Consider the following 18898-nt stretch of genomic DNA (forward strand, 5'->3'; position numbering starts at 1 on the left):
TAGCACATTAATCTCTCAATTTCCTATTTTGGTACCCAGGAACATGTTTTCTTACATGGCTCATTGAACTAATTTGTCCAGTGAATTTTGATAGAAAGCTTTCAAGAGTGAAAGGCTCTGTGCTAAATGAGGGTAAACTCATTAATGCTGGCAAAAAAACTGAGCCAAACCTCCAAGGGAATTTATATTAAAATGTGACAAACCCCTATTTGATATCAAGGCTATATTATCTCTTTGATCCTGCAGATTTATTAACATTGTAACTACCATACTATCATGAAATAAGTCTGATTAATTTCTTCTGACTTGTGGACTGGTGTGAATACAAAACCAACATACAATTCATAACTGTTTTTTCCTGGTTACTCCAGATCTTGATCCTTGTGACTTTAATCTAATCTCTGACCTAGCTTCCGGTTCCCAATATTTACATATCTGTTTATTTTGTATGTTTCCTCCACGTTTCTCTTTCTTTTCATGAAGGCCTTTTGGACTGAAGATCTAAAAGTCATTGCTGTTCAAGTAGCAAAATCTGATAACTACTGAAGCTGGGGGATGGTCATACAGGGTCATTATACCTTTATTTCCACTTCTGAAAAGTTCAAGAGAAGGTCAAAAGACAAAGCCACTTTCCTATATTGTGCATGGGAATCAGATGGGTATGAAACTGTTTAATTTTACAGGAAGAGAGAAGTTTAGAGAAAGACTCACAGGCCATCAGAAGGAAAAAACAACACAAGGGTTCTCTGCTTTAAGAACTTTGTGTGCAATTAAGTTTTTATATGGAAGACTATCAATCTCTAGTGATTTATAAGTTTCCTTGAAGGGGTGATACCATATAACTCTTGATTAACAGACCTTGAAATCTTACTGCTAAATTCACAAATTCCTAGGCTGTGATCATTATTGTTAAATTTAAAATCTCACAGGTCTGGGTTTCTTTTTTAACATATCTCTAACATTAGATGCCAGGTGTTTCCTCTAGATCTGGGTAGGGCTTATTTGCTTCCCTTGTTTCTGTTATTTGGTATTAGTTATTTTTGTTGGTGATGGACAGGGAGGCCTGGCATGCTGCAGTCCATGGGGTCGCAAAGAGTCAGGCATGACTGAGTGACTGAACTGAACTGTTTCTCTTATAATATACACCTTCCATGAGGTTATTTTAGAGACATTGCAGTATAGAGTACTTGAGCTAGAAGCTCGAAATAGTGTCTCAGGGACAAGGAAGGAAGCTCTAAGAGAAAAGTGTGATGGAAAAGGAAAGGAAAGAAAAAAAAAGAAGAAATAAGCAGAGTGTATGGCTATAACAGATGAGACTAAGAAAAAAATAGACAACAGTCTTACAACTTGTTTAACTGTAATCTTAATGTAGAAGGGAAAAAAAATATAGGGAAATATTCCAGTTTGTATTCTTAGGTGAATACCACTTTTAATAACTTTTAATACTTTTTTTTAGGATATGACTATTTTCACAGCTTAATATTTAATGAATATATTAAATATATCCTTTATATTTAAATGATATATATTAAATATATCATTTAATGGGAAAAAAAACTATGGACAGTGTCATTCACTATGCTTCTTTGATGTAAATTTTGATAGATGTGATCAAATATATGCACCATCAAAATGTAGTCGGGATTATATTAGCTGCTATAAAAGCCAAATTCCTCAGGTCCTATAAGTTATCATCTTTCTGCTGTGTTTTACAATTGATAAAATTAACCATCAGAGAGTGTAAGTGGCCTATGCTCAGACATCTTCAAGTGGGAGAGTCACATTCCCATTATAAACATGCTCAAACCTCCTGATTCAGAACTGTTTCATTGTCAAGGGCTCCCATTACATGGAAAGCACTTTTGGTTTTTTGACAATAAAATAACATTTACGAGTATATATTCTGTCCACCGCCCCCACCCCCCGCCCCTCACCCTGCCCAGCTTTTCAAAAGTGTCCTACAGAAGATGTCAATAAATCTCAATAGAGTTGTCATTTAATTTTCAAATGTGTTGAATGCTTGAGTCTTATATTTTATCTAAATCTCATTGCAAGTGGTTACACAATGTTTTTGTCTAAAAAACTACATTATTTATTAAGAACTTTCTAGACTTAGAACATTTCCAAAAGAAAAAAAATGACAAGATAATATCTTTTTTTTATTTTTAAGTAGATGCTGTATTTTAGGGATGAAGGCTAACGTCTTTGAAGTCTAAGTGAAACTATGTTAAGGAATCATGTCAATGGGGAAACAGTTGTTAAATATTGCTTTTTACACATAAGTGCCAATTCACAACTCAGAGGAAACTGATCTGATTTGTTTTGCCATCAAGTAACTTTATAGACATACACACCAGTTGTAAACAAATTCTTAAAATGTTTTTAAATACTTATATCTCTTTTGAAATGCATTTTAATAGGTGATAAATGAATTTAGGGATCTATCTAGACTGTATTTTTAAAACCAAACTGTACACAGGCTGATCATTTGAAGTACCATCTGACTGTTAAGGGAGAAGACCGAGAGAAGGGAAAGCCTACCCACTCTAGAATTCTGCCATAGAGAATTCCTTGGGCTGTATAGTCCATGGGGTCGCAAAGAATTGTACACGACTGAGCGACTTTCACTTAAAGAGCTCACTGAAAGTTTCCCACTCAAAAATCTAGAAAGCCCTATTTGCCGATGGCATGAGCCTAAGCAAAAATCCTACGAAAAAGATGAGCTCAATATTCCAGGCAAAACACCTATACGTACACTGCATCAGGTGATGAAGTTTAAGGCTAAAGTCAAAGACGTTTTCAGAGTGGGATGAGAGAATATCATGAACACAGATTGGAAATGAGCAAATAGGACTGAGTTTCACAGACTGTCTTAGCTGAGCAGCAGAGTTCAGATGCCAGCAATATAGGCTAATTTCTCACATATTCTAAATTTAAATCTATGCTAGTAATTAGATACAGTGACTTAGCAAAATTCTTTTTGCTTTCTACTGGACTTTTTTTTTTTTTTTAATTCCATTGGGAATAATAACCTATGTCCTCAATGAAGGCCTCAGACCCTCCAACAACCCTCCACCTCCACCCACACACAAATCAGATTATTTTAAACTGTCAGTGCAGGAGATGCAAGAGACATGGATTTGATCCCTGGGTCGGGAAGATTCCCTGGAGTAGGAAATGGCAACCCACTCCAGTATTCTTGCCTGGGAAATCCCATGGACAGAGGAGCCTGGCAAACTACAGTCCACAGGTCACAAAGAGTCAGACATGACTGAGCAAGGTACTTAAAAGGAAATAAATTACATTACTGCACGTTCAGCATTTTCTCAGCAGCTACTTACTGGCAGGTTTGTGACACTTACACTTGGCAGACCACATAAAGTTTTTAATTTCTGATGTCTTCATTCACTGAGAAATGCAGGATAGGTCCCCACTGGGTGTGTCACCACTCTCTGTGCTAGCTGTTGAAATACTGAGGAGAACATTAAAGAAAAACTATTCTCAAGGTCCATAGTCATGATGAGTCTCAAAACAAAAAGCCACCCAAGGATTGGTTGCAGGGGATCTGGGGTTAAAGAACATACTACTGATTTACATCAGATGCACAGCTGAATGAGCTATTGTGGAAAGGATACATTAATAAAACTGGTTGGATCACAAAACAAAAAGCTTCCCCAGTCCCATACATCTGTGGGTGGCTCCATTTAGTTTCCATTGCTCAAACAATGACCCAGTTAGTCTTCTATGCTTTGGTTTTTATATTTTATCTCTTTGAACTAACAGCCATGTAGTAAATCTACAGCTGTTCCTTAAAATTTCCCATTTGTATCTGTGTACTTTCAAATATAATTTGACCTGGCCTCCATTCAGGCAGAATGATTACTGCTGCATTATGCCATTTTAACAGCATAAACAAGTGTGGAGAGTGGTCTGCTTTGAGTACTGTGTGTAATTTAGTCAATCTACCCATTGTGCTTGAAAAAGCAAAAATAAAGCACATAACTTCTAGGAAAAAAGTAAAATAAAAACATCATCAGAGATACATGAAATAAAAAACAGAAAGCTGTTATCAGTGTCATCTAGGTAACTTACATACAAATGAAAAGGCAAAAGTTAAAACCGAAGTTAGCTCACATCTTTCAGGAATTTATTACTAAAGTGCCAAAATTTGATATTATGATCAGCAAACATACTTTTATAATGTATGAGATAATAAATGAAAGCAAACAGGTTTTCATTATTGTTTTAATAAAATAGACTATTGTGATATGTTATGCAATTACTAAACAGTTAATTTGAAAAGGAGTCGGACACGACTGAGCAACTGAACTGAACTGAATTTAAACTTTACCTCACACAAAAATATAAAAACATCCTTTTATATAATATTGTTATTAAATCTTTAGGGTTTATGACAACTGTTTCTCCTTCTTATACACTTACAATTATGACTGATTTCTGGCTACATGCTGAGCCAGCTGAATCATGGACAGGATCAGTGACATAATCTGAACTCAGTAATAAGGTGCATGGACTTGATATGGCTATCTCTTATCTTCCTCTAGTAGTAAATTGTTATAAGCTACTTACTAAAATAAAAATGCTGTTTACATGTACCTAGGTGATACCAGAAAATGAGGTGGCAAAGAATAATCAGTTGATATGCTTAGAGTTTGTCCGCTAAAAAGATGGACAACATGAAAGTTGAAAGTTAAGTTTTATTTGGGGCAAAATGAAGACTGCAGCCCAGAAGACAGCACCTCAGATAGCGCTGAAACAGTCCTCCAAAGCAGTGGGGAAAAGTCAATATATAAGACTTTGGTGAAGGAGGAGTTCAATGCAATCAAGTACTCGTTTTACAGAAGGTGTTCTGCCAGTCTCAAGGAGCTGATGTCACCACGAAGGGATTTAGTGCTTTTCTAGATAAGAGGAGATGCAAGGATTGGGATCATGAAATCAGTTCCTGAAAACATCAAACTATCTAAAGATCTATTCCACCAGTTTCCCTAGAGCACAGAGTGCCTCATTCTCCACCCTGAATTCCCTTCTGGGAGTGTCAAAGCAGCTGCAGCAGCACAGGTAGATAGCAAATGCCCTTGTTGTTCAGTTGCTGGCAAATGCTATTGGCAAGGGTCCATTTGTAGTTGATGGGCAAGTGCCAATTTGTAGTTGACAAGTTCTAAGGTAAAAACAACAACAACAACAACAAAACAGAAATTTGGCAATTGAAGGCCAATATATAAATAAGAAAATAGAAGTTCATGGAGAGTGGGAAGTCGCTCAGTTGTGTCCGACTCTTTGCAACCCCATGGACTGTAGCCCACCAGGCTTCTTCATCCATGGAATTTTCCAGGCATGAGTACTGGAGTGGGTTGCCATTTCCTTCTCCAGGGGATCTTCCCAATCCAGGGATTGAACCCGGGTCTCCCGCATTGCAGGCAGACACTTTACCATCTGAGCTACCAGGGATGCAAAATTTAGGATAATAATAATAGTAATATCAGGGCATGTAGTACAGATGTCTTGAATATCATTCTATGTTATTACTATCCTGAGATACTTAAAATTTTCAAAGCAAGTAAGGAGAGTTAAAAATAGCAAAGCAAAACAAAAAATAGCAAAGCAAAGGGAAAGTATGAGACAAGATAATGCAGAGATTAAATTCTGCTGGCCTATTTCATAAATCTTCCATATCACCACAGTCCTTACTGAATGCATATTTTAATCAAGCATTCAACTATTGATATTTCTGTGATCGGCAAACATACAGGCTTTCTTTTCTTTCTTCCCCATTTAAAAATTATTTCCTATTTGCTGAGTTGGCAGAACTTCAGGCACATTGATTGCCTTTCTATTTCTGTACATATCCCACACCTTTAAGGGCCTCAGAATTTTTATTAACATTGTGTGCTCTATCTAGAAGCCCTTTTTCCTCTTTTTCCACTTTTTCAAATCCTACTCATTTTTCAAAGCTTAATAACCTGCTACCTCTGCATTTCCTCATCTCTCTCTCAGATCTCAAAGCAAATTGTTTATGCATATTTTATTATTTTATAACTAGCCATTATTTCTATAAAGCAGTTTTTCTAACCACTGATTTAAAATCTTCAAGGATTAACAACAATAAAAATAGTAAATATGTGTTTCAATTTCAACTTTAAAAATCAGTTTGAAATAAAACTGCTTAAAAGAGAAAAAAAAACATTTGAAGTCTTAAAGGCTATCAAATGATATGCATTCAATTTATCAAAGATGAACACTGCCAGTTACAGGAAAAGCTTTATTCAATTGTATACTACCATTATTCTTATTTTTAGAACTATTTTATAAAGCATTGACTAAAGATATTGAGAGAATTAAGGGTATTAAAAATCATAGGTGAAAGTAGAAGTAAAGAAACTTGTATATGTATAAATTTGCACCAAGATCATCTTTATCAGATTTGAAAATTGCATTCAGGTATTTTACATTTCAATAAAGCAGAAAGAGTTGTATCTGGAAATTCAAGGTCAGTATCCAAAAAGAATATATAGTGTCACATATATTAAATTTAATCTTTTGTTAGGTACAAAAACAAGTCACATGCAAATAGTGTTATTGATGGAGAAGTGTTTTTAAAAAGTGGCCTCTAACCTTCTTTCTTCTCCCATAATTAAGAAATTAAACATTATAAATATAAAAAAAATACATAGTTTAAAATTGTGAAATGCAAAATTCAAGTAACAGTGAAGGAAAGGATTTTTTGTCCATGTTTGCTGATAGAGAAATTGTTAACTTTCAAAACACTGTTCACTATGTATTTGGTAGTGTCGCGCGAGTGTATGTTCCTCGGTTCTTTGTCTCGTCACAACAAAGATTTGGAGCAACGGACATTAAAGCCCTCGGTGCATCACAGCTCTCAGGTCTTGGACAAACCGTGTTACAGCTCTTAGGCAAATCAGTGTTACAGCTCCATTTTATTTAGAAGATAGCAGGAGAATCCAAGACTCGAAGAGAAGAGAGTGGAGGAGTGCGTGGGGAGGGAGCAAGAAAGAGAGAGAGAAAGAGAGAGAGAGAGAGAGAGAAAGAAAAGAGCACACGCACGCGGGAGAGAGTCCGAAAGAAAGCGCTTTGGCTCCTCCTTTTATATGTTTTTTCCTCCACCTGGGCCTGCCCTATGCAAATTGGGCTTAGCCAGGAGTGCTGTTTGTTCTGCCTGAAGTTTTCACTCTGGTCGTCGGACCTTTCTTTGACCTTCCTTGTCTTTTCGCCACCGCCATTTTGGACTCCTTTTCCCTATTCTACCTACCTAACAGTAGTGAAACACAACACATTAAAATTTTAATTTATTCATGAACAAATTAAGCTTCTTATTAATTATCTGGAAGTAAAATTTCCTTGTTAGTAGAAAAAAAATCAAATTTATTTTTCTATATGGCTATATTAAAGAATACACAATCCTTAATAATTTCCTAATATAGTATGAAATCTGACTCTACCTCATATTATTAAAAATGAATACAATTTTAACATGACAGGCTGTAGGTACATAATTATTAAAATGGGTCACAGGTTTCAAAAGTTTTGGAAATGTTAGTTGATGAAAAACAATTTTAAACTGAATGCAATAAATTAATATTTACATTCACTCAGAAATTTGTTGTATAAATAAATCAGTAGATGAATAAATACATGAGTTGAAAGGAGGAGGGGTGAGCAAAATCTGTTAGAGAAGAAACTAACTGTAAAACCAGACAGACTTGGTTTGAATTTTTTAAAACTGCCACTTATTAGGTATAGGCCCTTAAGAAAGACATTCCACCAAAAGTCTTTGAGCACAAGTTAATTATAAAAATAATAGGTATGATAGTGTCACTAACATACCTACCAATGCAGTAGTCCTTATGCAAAGTTTTCATACCATTCTCTACTTGCTCTACTTTGAGTGTAGTTTCAGCCTGTATGTAGTATACATGTGGTTTCAACCTGTGTTGAAATGTTCAGGAGAAAGATACAAATCTTAGAAGTTAGTATTTCTTCCCAGCTTTCCTCTGTGTAATCCTCATATATCCAAATTCAGTTGCATCTTTCACACTGAGTTGTGAAATGGGATGTCAATATGGTAGGGTTTTTGGATTCTTTTGGTATATTTTTTTGTTCCATTAATTCACATTGTTTCCTATATCAAAACAAATAACCAGAAAGCTATTTCTTAGACTAAGACTTTTCATTCCCCACAGAAATTCTTTCATGGAATTAAGGGTTGAATGTTAAATCTTAAACATTTTGTTGTTGTTTCAGTCGCTAAGTCGTGTCCAACTCTTGCAACCCCCATCTATGGACTGTAGCCAGCCAGGCTCCTCTGTTCATAGGATTTCCCAGGCAAGAATACTAGAACAGGTTGCCATTTCTTTCTCCAGGGGCTCTTCCTGACCAGGGATCAAACCTGCATCTCCTGCCTGCTTGGCAGGTGGATTCTCTACCACTGAGCCACCAGGGAAGCTCCCTTAAACATTTTAGTTGCAGGTTAATGCCATAAATAAATATATAAAAATAGTATATTCAGCTAGCCCACAAATATTTCTGGCATGCTTTCTGTGTGTTGGGTACTCTTCTTAGCAATGTGGAATATAGAAGTGAACAGGAGAGTGAAAATTCCCTGGCCCCAAGGACTTTACATCTTCATATGGTGTATGTTAAAGATTTAAAAAATACCAAACAAATATATGATAAAATAAGGTAGCATAATAAATGCAGTAGTGTGGAGTTAGAAGATAGAATATGAAGAGAGATTGTTTCTTAAATACATTGGGCCCTAGAGAGAATATTTGAGCAGAGAAGCTGAATAAAGAGGGGAGCAGAACCTGCACAAAAATACCTGGGAGAAGAGGGTTTGAGGTCAAGGGAAAGTCCAGAGGTAGGATGTAGTCTGGCATGTTCCAGGAGGGCCAGTATAGTACGAACAGAGTGAATGAACTACAACACAGTAAGAGTTAAAGAGAGAGGAGAGATTAACCGCTAACCGGATGAGGTTTTTTAGATTCCCCATATTTAAAGACTGTTTTCTACTTCTGAACCAGTTGTTAGAACTCTTTGAAGACACTGTTCATTTTAATGTCTATCTCTTTTAAAGATCCAGAAATAAAGTTATCTTAAGATTTGGTTCATGAAGAAATCCGATGCCTGCTGAAGGACTGCTAAGTTTTCATTTATGATGAGTGTTTTAAAACACATCACAGTTCCCTTGTGGTTGTGGCTGCCGGGAGACACCAAGCTTGGGCTTGGTTTGAGTGACCCGATGTTCTTCAGCTAAGGTTTTAGGCCAAATTCATCTCCCCTCCTTTATTTTTTCTCGTTGTTAGTTTCACAACTTCACTCATTTTCTGTTGTGTATTGTTGCTTTAAGTACCTTCTAGAAATAGATATAATGAAATAAATCAATAAAACTACCAAATCTGTATATCAGAGATCTTTCTTTCTAAACTATGATTCATATGAAATCCATTTATTAAATGATTGGTTAGTATATAGAAACAGTGGACTAGATTAAATGAATAAACCCTGAATTCAATCAGAGATTAAATATATATACTGCTGCTGCTGCTAAGTTGCTTCAGTCGTGTCCGACTCTGTGCGACCCCATAGATGGCAGCCCACCAGGCTCCCCCGTCCCTGGGATTCTCCAGGCAAGAACACTGGAGTGGGTTGCCATTTCCTTCTCCAAGGCAGAAAAGTGAAATGTGAAAGTGAAGTCGCTCAGTCATGTCCGACCATCAGCGACCCCATGGACCGGAACCTTCCAGGCTCCTCCGTCCATGGGATATTCCAGGCAAGAGTACTGGAGTGGGGTGCCATTGCCTTCTCCAAATATATATACTAAGTTTGATAAAACAAGATTTAAATTTACAGGGAAGTAAATCATATATAATAATATGGGAGGTCAGTTTAGAAAGAGGTTTTGTTGGCTAAAGGAGAATTGAATAAACCACAGAGAGAAGAGAGATTTGTTCATTGAATCTTAAAGGAAGACCACTGCTGAATATGGTAATACTTGTACAATAAACAATATGGTAATACTTGTACAATAAACAATGACAATAAATGTCATTCACATTGTATATTTGATAATATTATATATAATGTAATATAAAATATACACAGATATATAATGACAATTTTCTGGTAAAGTACATCACAGTATTTTGAACAAGCAGTTCCTTTCATTTGTACAAATTAACCACATAGACCAATAGTAGCACTAACAGTAATTTTTAAACATGAAAGTATTCATTAATTTCAATTAAATAGTCTAGGATGAAGACGAATATATTTTTTAGAGTTTTCAGTGTACACACCACACTAAGGATCATTGAATTTGGAGAGTGGCATTTATATAGACAATTGAAAATTATAGATAGAGGAAATATTTAAAGCAGTGTAAAATGCAAGATAAAAATGCAGAGACCATTTTATTGAAGAATAGACTTCATGCAGGAACAGAAATAATAGTTAAAAATCTTCAGTGCTGGTCTGAGGAGTTTAAAGTCCATTCTGTACTGTTAATGGAAATGGGTACTATTAATGTTTTATTTTAAATAAATAAACCATAAAATCAAATTTGTGTTTTAGAAAGCTTACCCTAAAATTAGTGGGAAGCATAAATGAGAGGGGAGTAATTCTGCATGCCGGAAAACCAATTAGGGGACCATGGCAATGATTAAAGGTAGGTGGTGATGGAAATCTGACTTAAGTAGAGGCAGTGAAAACAAAACATGGGAAACAAATGGAAAATCCATGATGAAATTAGAGTTGTTAGGAATTTGAAGATGATTCAGTGTAAGGGGACCAGTTTCATCCTGGGTGGCAGGAGGTAGAGATGTAAAGATAGGGAAGGGGAGGTGTGTTAAGGCAGCAGGGTAGACATGTCCACGGAAGGTTGATCAACAGTTATATCACAGTGAGTCAGTCACAGCACAGTGTTTAAGGGCCTTAAGCCATCTGGACCCAAATCATCTGAGCCCAAATCTGGAGTCATCTGAGTCCAAATCTGGCTACTCAGAGCATTGTCACTGTGACTTAAGTTACTTAATTTTACTAAACATTCATTTAAACTTGTAAAATGGTAAATGTTAGTTTTATATCCAGAGTTAAAAAAAATTAAATGAGTTAATATATGTTACTAGGGTATAGAGAATTCTCAAAAATGCTAAGTAAATTTATCATTAGGGTAGAATTTAGGGGTAAAAAATAGATTTGGGGATTAACTGTGCAAAAGTGATAAATTGAGCCCAGACAGTAGCATATATTGCCAAGAAAGAGAAGACAGGAAGAAAAAAGAATGGACAGGACAGGAATATAGAGGACTCCTATATTTAGAACGCAGATAGAGCAAGAGAGACACAAAGACGGACAGGGAAAGGACAATCAAGAAGATGGATATTTGATCTTTACATGAAAAATGTATGCACAGAGGAATCCTATTTGAAGTATGATCTAAAGTCTGGACACTTTGGTTCTAGAGCTTTGTTAGAACATTTTGATTAGCCTCAGTATCATCCTGCTTAATCTTCCCCTATCCTAAAGAAAACAGAGCTACAAGACACTAAATACTGTTTTGTACAATCATTCATCAAGAAAGTACATAAGAATTATCTGATTATTAGCTAATTATCATGTGATAACATCAAAACAAAATTTCATAAACAGATAATGCTACAACATGTTAGGTAATAATTATAACAAAGCTGTGCCTTATTTAAAAACCAGTGAGACATCTGCTTGGCTGCTACCATAATTGGCTACTAGCCTGTTGTTTTGTTGTGCTAGAAGGACTTCATGTCCTGTGGATATTATTTGCTCTTGGTCCAGGGGGACTAAAATTTCCATTAGATTACAAGCTTCTATACACAGAGCCAGATGTGTGCGAGACACTTGAACAATTTCTAAGTCACTGAAAAATTTTTCCTTTTAATACTAGGTTCATTCATTTTTCTTTGGACCTGTCTGCATGAAAATTCATCATTTCCCTGTATTTCTAGTCTCTTAAGGTATCACTTAGTGTGTTGTGACTCTCCTTGCCACAGCCTTGTGGAAACTCTGTATGATGACCCAAACAAAAGAAGATACATTGCAACAAGCATTCACTCCTATTAACATTCTACCCAACTTCACTGTCACTCATCCATTTATATAATCTGTTATTCAAGAAATTTTCCAGCACCAGCTGAAATATGCCAATCATTGAGCTAGATGTGTTCTCATATGTTATCTGAAAAATAAATGTTCATGTTAGGGGGTAGAATAATTCCTAGACAGCTTCAGTTTAAATAGTTTCTCAATTATTCTTCTTCCCTTTTCCTCATATACAACCACCACCAAAATCTGTTGATTTTACCTACACATTTTACAAAACCATGTTTTTTCCTCCATTTACCATCCATTTTAGGATCTTATCATTAAAGTCACTATTAATTGCCTTGCTGGTTTCCCCACATCTATCCTTATCTCTCTTTAATCCATTAATAATGAAACTATCAGAGAGCTTGTTCTTAAATATAATTCAGATTCACCTATGTGTCTCTCTTGATTAAAATTTTTCAAAGGCTTCCCATTGTTCTTAGGATAAATCGCTACAAATCCCTGTAACACTCCAGTCTCCCCCAACCCTTCTGTCTTCTCATATTACTCTTCCTTAACCTCTCTCATCCAGTCACAGTGGGCTTCCACTGTGCTCCTTCCTGTCCGTGCCACTTCCTTATAGTGGTGGATCCTTACCTTTGAATGCTTTCTTAATTCTTTGCCAATTAAAAGCAATTCATTTTTAGGTATTTGTGTGTGCTCTATATTATATGTATATATATACATACATATATGTACATATATATTTAGGTGTAGTAGAACTAAATGGTAAACAAAGCACTCTCAAGAATCTTACTGTTTAGTGAAGGCAGACAGGTACTATTTTAAGACATCTTGATAATATACATATTATATAGGGAAGAGTACATACAAAAATTTTAGGGAAAACTCTCTGACCTCTCACCTTCAGTTCAGTTCAGTCACTCAGTTGTGTTTGACTCTTTGCGGCCCCATGAATCACAGCACGCCAGGCCTCCTTGTCCATCACCAACTCCTGGAGTTCACCCAAATTCATGTCCATCGAATCGGTGATGCCATCCAGCCATCTCATCCTCTGTTGTCCCCTTCTCCTCCTGCCCCCAATCCCTCCCAGCATCAGAGTCTTTTCCAATGAATCAACTCTTTGCATGAGGTGGCCAAAGTACTGGAGTTTCAGCTTTAGCATCAGTCCTTCCAAAGAACACCCAGGACTGATCTCCTTTAGAATGGACTGGTTGGATCTCCTTGCAGTCCAAGGGACTCTCAAGAGTCTTCTCCAACACCACAGTTCAAAAGCATCAATTCTTTGGTGCTCAGCTTTCTTCACAGTCCAACTTTCACATCCATACATGACCACTGGGAAAACCATAGCCTTGACTAGACTGACCTTTGTTGGCAAAGTAATGTCTCTGCTTTTCAATATGCTATCTAGGTTGGTCATAACTTTCCTTCTAAGAATTAAACGTCTTTTAATTTCATGGCTGCAGTCACCATCTGCAGTGATTTTGGAGCCCAAAAAAATAAAGTCTGACACTGTTTCCACTGTTTCCCCATCTATTTCCCATGAAGTGATGGGACCTCTTACCTTATCATAGTGTAAATACCTTTAAAATTTATCCTCATTGATCACAGTTTGTGATCAAGGCTTTCGTGTTGGCTCAGATGGTAAAGAATCTGCCTGCAATGCAGGAGACCCAGTTTCAATTCCTGGGTTGGGCAGATCCCTAGGAAAAGGCAGTGACTATCCACTCCAGTATTCTTGCCTGGAGAATTTCAAGGACAAACGGGCCTTGCATGGACTGAATTCCATGGACAGAGGGCTCAGCCCTTGGGGTTGCTAAGAGTCAGATATGACTGAGCGACCAACACACATATACATAAACAAAATCTGCATATATCCATTTATACCTACATATGCATATAAACAAATGCATACATTATATAGATGTATACCCATATGCATTTATATATATACATAAATATGTTAATATAAATACATACAATGTGTGTGTGTATACATATATATATGCACACTATCTATAGATTTAAATGCATATGTATATTAGGGAAACGTCTCTGACCTTTCAGCCTAGCTTATCACAATAAAACTTTCCTTCATTATTTATCCTACTTCATTATAATATGATTTATTAAATAGTGCTTGTCTCCCTTCACAAAATAAGAAGACATTGAGAGCACAGCTTTGACCTTTTATTCACCATTTTCCCCACAGGAGTAGCAGAATACCATACACAATACCAAAACACATTTCAGTGGGTCCTGCTATTGGATGGATAAGAGATTAAACGAAAACCCATCAACCTTAAAAGGAAAGAATATTGCTTTGGAGCTATAATATTTGGTTGCAAATTATCGATAAGGCTTTTACAACTAATGAGGATGACTCTGGAAGGCAGAAAGCAAAATAAATACACAGGTGAGCAATAATTTTAGGCTTCCAAGACTTAAGAGCACTGCTCCGTTAGATTATTTTTAGTAGTAGAGATTTCCATCAATCCTCATTACTTTTGAATAACAAACACAGCCAGCACTCACCTCTGAAGTCAACTTTGTGAGGAAATGGTGGTAAAATCTTTACCTCAAGCTGATGTTTGGAATAAAGGCATTTCACACATTTATAGATTTGAGGAGAGCAAGTTAAGCAGAGAAGATTATTATTGACTTGTCCCCAGCTTTCCTGTAGGAAAATGCTCCTTATGAAGAATGTCTGAGTGAAATTATTTATTCCACACTAACACGGGAAAACAGACAAATAAAAAAGCCTGGAAAGAAGGGTGTGTTACTGGAATCGATGACAAATTAGTCCCCAAAATGTCTTTCAAATACTGAATATACACGTTAAGCAAGCTGATAATAATTCAAGGATGTTTTTCAAATGTGCTTTCCCCCAAATTTAGTAAGGTTCACATGTTTAAGTATCTTGGTGAATATTCTCATTGTTTTCAAGTGCGTACAGAGGTTTAAGCCAACATTTCCTGATAAGGCCACAAACTGTTCCTTCCCTGTTATGTTACAGAGTCAAGGATTCAAGCACAGATTACTGTTAACACTTATACAGTGAATAGGAATATAAACAAAGGGGCGAATCTTTGATTTAAAATTCGAATTTTTCTGAAGGGGATTTTTAAAAACGCATCATATTATTAATTGAAAAGGCCTAAACCTATTCAGCAGGACATAGTACTTAAGGGTGAAGTGCTAAGAAGGGTGACTTCTAGTCAGTGCTGCTAATAATACTTGATGGAGCACCTTAGATGGTGCTGGTCAGGTAGAGAAGAGGGATCTGAAAAGATGACCCTCTGAGGGCATCAGGAAAATAGGATTTGAGGGGTGGGATAGAAACTGGGAAGGACAGAAATACGAGTGTGACTACTTCTGCCACTGTATCCGTGACGGTGATGCATATGGGCAGATTAATTTGACTGCTGTTCTGAGAAAAACATTTTCACACAGAAATTGGACATTTCACAATAATGTCTTGTGAAGAACATGCTATTAACAGCTGGCAACAGCTGCTGTTAGTGGCTGGGTTGTTGGTTCAACTTTAATTCCTTACAGTTTATGGCACTTGTGCAACAAAATCCAGGAGAGGTTTTGATTTTGCCTAGTTTAATACTTAAAAGGCAACAGTTTGGGGTGAAAAAGTCCTAGGTTTAAGTAATATCCTGTGATGAAATATTTAATTCTGAAGATAACTGCTTAAGAATGAAAATGCTCTGGTTGAAGAGGGTCAGAGGTCTTGTCTGAGTTACCTCAGAGCCTAATAACTTGTACCTCAGTCCATCACTATCTTCCCTCTCCCTCAACATTCACCCTTCAGAAGTCAGTGTCACCAGGGAGTGAAAAATTCAGTGATAATGAATATATAATTCATAGAAAGGATATTCCACATTCCCTATTCTTATTTAAAAGGCCTAGGAGATCAGCCCTGGGATTTCTTTGGAAGGACTGATGCTAAAGCTGAAACTCCAGCACTTTGGCCACCTCATGCAAAGAGTTGACTCATTGGAAAAGACTCTGATGCTGGGAGGGATTGGGGGCAGGAGGAGAAGGGGACGACAGAGGATGAGATGGCTGGATGGCATCACTTGACTCGATGGACGTGAGTCTGAGTGAACTCTGGGAGTTGGTGATGGACAAGGAGGCCTGGTGTGCTGCGATTCATGGGGTCGCAAAGAGTCGGACACGACTGAGCGACTGAACTGAACTGAACTGAATCCATATTCAAAGATAACGGGTGCTTAGGGTGTGGGCATTCTCTGATACTTATTGTGATTCATAGAAGACATATGTGATCCTGAGTTCACTCAATTTGTAGTTTGTCTTCTGACTTCTTTGATAAAACATTTTGTTTAACAGATTCTTAGTTTAAGTAAAAGAAAAGCATTTTATACACATAGAACCTTTTTTTCTATAAAGAAATGTGTCACCTTCTACGATAGATAAGAATCTGACCTTCCCCTGCCAAATCTCTCTGGTATTGACCACCTGACCTTGCCAGGTGACTCTGTGTCACCTGGATGTCACTTCTTTGTGCTAGGTATCCACCTCAGACTGCCAAACATGATATTAATGGCTGAGAAGCGGCCATTGGACTGGCCCTCCAGGCTCTGGTAGGTCAAACTTTGCTTACACAAACTGATAGGACAATTCAAAAAAAAGTAAATGCAAGAGATGAGAGCTATCTCTGGCTAGGATTGTGTTGTACTTACAGATTGTCTATCTTTTCCTTGTGTTAAGGACAATGCTTCTGGGGAGACTTTCTAGTGTCATAGCAATACTCCACAGGGACCACTTCTGTACTTTCCCTAACATTGTTTGCAATAAATTAAAACAGTTTTGGAATTACTTATAGGTTGATTACTTTGACACAGATAATGTGTGGATGAAACATTTTTAACCTCTAACTATATTTTAGGGTGGGAAAGAAACACGCTTTCAGTCAAAATTGGGTGTTAGACTCTCATATGAACCACTTATTAGCCACATGTCCATTGTCAGTATTTATCCTCTTGAGTCTGCTTTCTTTCCTGTAAATATTTGGACCTAAAAATATTAACTAGATTTGAAAGGATGTTTCAGGGTTAAGAAAAGAGAATGAGAGTATATGATATGTACTTAGCAAAGTGCCAAGAAGGTAGACAGTGCTCAGTGCACAGCATCTACTAAATAAAATACTAGATATTAAAATACTAGTTTTGGCCATTTGAAAAAAGTCACTCTCCTGCCTGGAATGATAGGTAATACTGGTTATAGTTCAGCTTCATTTAGAAAGTGGTAACTCCAAAAGCCATCGTTTTTCTCGAGTGCCATTCTGTAAAGACTGTATTAACTGAAAATAATTAATACCTCAAAATCTCAGGAAAGCAGCATGACTTTTCTAATTTCTTTATCCACTTTGTTTTGATATAGTATTATAGATTCTTAATAAATAATATGAATCCCAGGAAGGGACTTATTGTTAGAAATTTTGCAATTATAGCTTCAGAGTAACATCTTTCATCAGACTGAGGGTAGATCCTTATTCTTATGCTTAACAACAGTACTAAGCACAATTCGATTTAAATCTATCATGTGATACAACTATACCAAAAGATTAATTTAAGCCAGAGTACCTTGGCAGTGCGTGACACTTTCCACATCATTAAATGAGGCAAACCAAAAAGGACCACATTACTACTTAAACCATGTACGAGAAAAACATACTAGAAAGTTTACCAAATACATATTTACATTTCAGTGACTCACTTGGAAAACTTCCTGACAAAAGTTTGTAAATAAATATTTAATAATCATTACTGTTTTCTTTCAACTTAATCAAGCAAGAGAAATTCAAACCTGTATCTATACTATGACAACAAATAGACAGAAGCAGATTGATTGTGTATGATTGATCTGAATTCCTGTGCTTCATAAGCAAAGGAATTATCTGTTAAGGCGTAACAGGTTTTAACAGGAAAAGGATTAAAGGTTTTATTTTCCTCAATGGAGGGCTGAAATGAGCAAGATTTTTCAAGTTAACAGTTCACTTCATCTGGCTCAGGTGTCAGGGATCTATATTTATCTTGGTTTAGGCATCTGAAGTGCTGGAAGTCTCAGGATGTCAATGGCTTCACATGTCAGGAAAACCTTAACGACAGACGAATGGTCAACACCCTGAGCCTCATTTCTGAGTTCTCAGCTGTGGAAATCATGTGTTTATTTTCTGCATCTCCTCCTACAACAGTCACTCTGAAGCCAGTTTTAAGATCCTACATCTGGGCAAGCAAGCTTCTCTAAAAGTTGGTGAGCACAATTATTTTTGTGTAGGGGTGTGGCTATAAATGTCTTTGTAGTTGATGGACTATGATCAAGTAAACATTAATACTTGTTATTTCAAACTCCTTAAGAAGCTAAATACTAACTGGTGTAATAATTTAGTTTATGATATTGTTTCAACAGAGTTATAAGCTTTTAACTAAATGGATAGACTTTTAAGACAAAATTTTCATTTCCACTAGTCTCTCAACTGATCCTATGAAATTTCCATTTATACATTCTCATATCTTTTATTTTCAAAGTATCAGAAAACTTTAAGTATTTTTAAAAGTACAATTTTGGTGGAACTTTTTCTTCCTTAAGATTCTTAAGTTGATCTGTCATGTCCTGTTCTAAACTGATTTCTTATTTTATTTAAACTTTTGTGTGCCTTGTTTTAAAAATGTTACTCTTTTGAAAAGGATGCTCTCAAATTCAATTTTCTGCTTACAAGTTGAAAAAACATGTTTTAATGAGATTAGAA

General features: G+C 36.3%; 1 protein-coding gene across 8 annotated transcripts in view; it reads left to right on the forward strand.

Annotated features, from left to right (window-relative positions):
• Positions 1-18898, forward strand: part of LOC147374431 (platelet glycoprotein 4) — a 381790-nt gene that overhangs the window by 272314 nt on the left and 90578 nt on the right. For 5 of the 8 annotated variants that reach the window (XM_086398522.1, XM_086398517.1, XM_086398523.1 and 2 more), the window contains exon 1: positions 18346-18402. The exons of the other annotated variants lie outside the window; for them this stretch is intronic. The gene's annotated coding sequence lies outside the window, so the exon portion shown is untranslated. Of the gene's footprint in view, positions 1-18345; positions 18403-18898 lie in introns of those variants that run through there. 8 annotated transcript variants of the gene reach the window in all.

Source organism: Bos grunniens, chromosome 4 (assembly GCF_055505025.1).
Source record: "Bos grunniens cultivar Pamir isolate PY7600 chromosome 4, Bosgru_T2T1.0, whole genome shotgun sequence".
Classification (NCBI taxonomy): domain Eukaryota; kingdom Metazoa; phylum Chordata; class Mammalia; order Artiodactyla; family Bovidae; genus Bos; species Bos grunniens.